The sequence below is a fragment of the Neophocaena asiaeorientalis genome, unplaced genomic scaffold (assembly GCF_003031525.2).
Source record: "Neophocaena asiaeorientalis asiaeorientalis breed wild unplaced genomic scaffold, Neophocaena_asiaeorientalis_V1.1 scaffold675, whole genome shotgun sequence".
Classification (NCBI taxonomy): Eukaryota; Metazoa; Chordata; class Mammalia; order Artiodactyla; family Phocoenidae; genus Neophocaena; species Neophocaena asiaeorientalis.
The window spans coordinates 612,221-614,204 of NW_020173713.1; positions in this window are offsets into that span (position 1 = coordinate 612,221).

A 1,984-nucleotide genomic window follows, 5' to 3' on the forward strand; every position below is an offset into this window, starting at 1 on the left:
AGCTCAGAGAGAAGGGCCTGGTCTTTGAAGCTTCTGTTTCTTCATCTGTATAATCTGGGGATGTCTGTCAAGTCATTTGAAATGCAACAATTTGAGGGGGAGCAGAGTTGAGTGCTTTGCTTACCCAATGTCTGGCTTTCTCTTCTCTGGCCCAGTAAAACAGAAAGCCAGTGACGAGGTGAGAGAGGCCCATGCCCTCTGGGAGACCAAACAGAAGGAATTAGATTCATGTAAGTGGTTCGAGAAGAACACAGCGATGTCCCATGGCATCTCTAAGTTGTAACTCCCCATGTCCGCCCTCAACCCAGGATTCCAGACACACAGATTTTAAAATGTGGTCCCCAAGGCCCACTTGGGTGTCCTGCCACCTCTTTGGCTTCAACTTCTACCTCTCACCCCCGCCCCCCTACCACTAAAATGACAACAAACACAGAGTACACATTCACTTTCAGGACTTTTCACTCTCTGTTTCTTCTGTCTGTAGTGCTTTTCACCCTTGATAATCTAAATGTCCTCCTACTGCCTCTAGGAATTCAGCTCTCAGCTCAAACCTCAGCTCCTTATACAGATTTTAACTTCTTTTCCCATTGAAGAAATAGCAGCTGCCCCTACCTGATCACTCCTCTTTTCTTTACCTTGCTTGATTCTTTTTCTTTATAGCCCTTATCCCTACCTGACTTGATATATTTACATCTTCGTTATACAGCTCTCCAATGCAATGTAAAGTTTGTGTAAAACTATGTTCATTCTGCACCATACTCACACTGCCATCTGTAAAAGCCATGCCTTTTAGCACTTACAGAGAATATGAGAACACATAGGGGAGAGGGCTGGTCTCAGAGTGATCTTTAGTAGCAAAAGGGATGGGATAGAAGACACTCAGTTCACTCCTGGGTCTGTACAAGACCTTGAACGTTACATCAAGCAAGTCCCTTCCCAGAAGTTGGAGTTTTGGTGGGGGGCAGGGCAGGGTCTGGCCCCTGATGTCTGAAAGTGTCACTATTTTTTTTTTCAGTGAATCTAGAGCAGCTGCACCTGGAGGGGATCTTGGGGAAAAAGCAAGGTATTTAATAGCTTATCTCTCTCTGTCTCTCTGTATCTCTGTGTCTCTCTCTCTCCACCTTTCCCTCTCTGCTGTCTCCTCTCTCTCTCTTCCTCTCTGTGCTTCTGCCCTAGCCACAAAAGCTACTTTGCCTATAGTAGACAGATTAATCCTGTTCAAATGTAACTCAATTCACATCTCTCCTATAATAAAACCCCTTCCTACCTCCCACCTCACTCATAGTAAACACAGGTGTCCTCTCAATGAGCTGCAGCCTAGATATTATCTGGCCCCTCCAGCTCTCCATTTTACTAATTCCCTTGGCTAAGTTCATTCCAGTCATTCTATTTCCTCACCATTCCCAGACATTCACTAGGCACATTTCAAAACCTCTAATTCTGCCATTCCTTTTGCCTGGAACACTCCACTCACTGATAGTTGTAATTTTCATAAATAATGACAGTTATTTGTATTGTAATGAACTTAATATTTGCCTCATATAGTCTGTTGATTCCCTAGTGGTAATTAATCATCCTTTTTTTGTTGTTCATTGAATTTTTACCAAAGTCTGACACATAGTATAGGCATTGGATAAATGTTTATGGAAGAAATGAATGGGATAAATTCCTAGTAGGATGAAAGATTATTATTTTTAACCCAGCCTCTCTTAAGGAAACTGCAAGAGGAAACCAGGGTAAGAAAGGAAATACACAGGGAGCCAAACAGGCCAAAACCATGCAAGAACTTAAAAGCAGTAGTGTCCAATTCAACTAACCATCTCTCCATCCATTTAACCATCCAGTCATCCTACCAGCTATCGATTCACCCAGCCTTCATCCATCCATCTATCCGTCCAAATTATCCAGTGTATCCACTTTTCCATTCTTCCACCCTTTGCATCTAACCATCCATCCATTTAACTATCTACCCATCCATCTATTC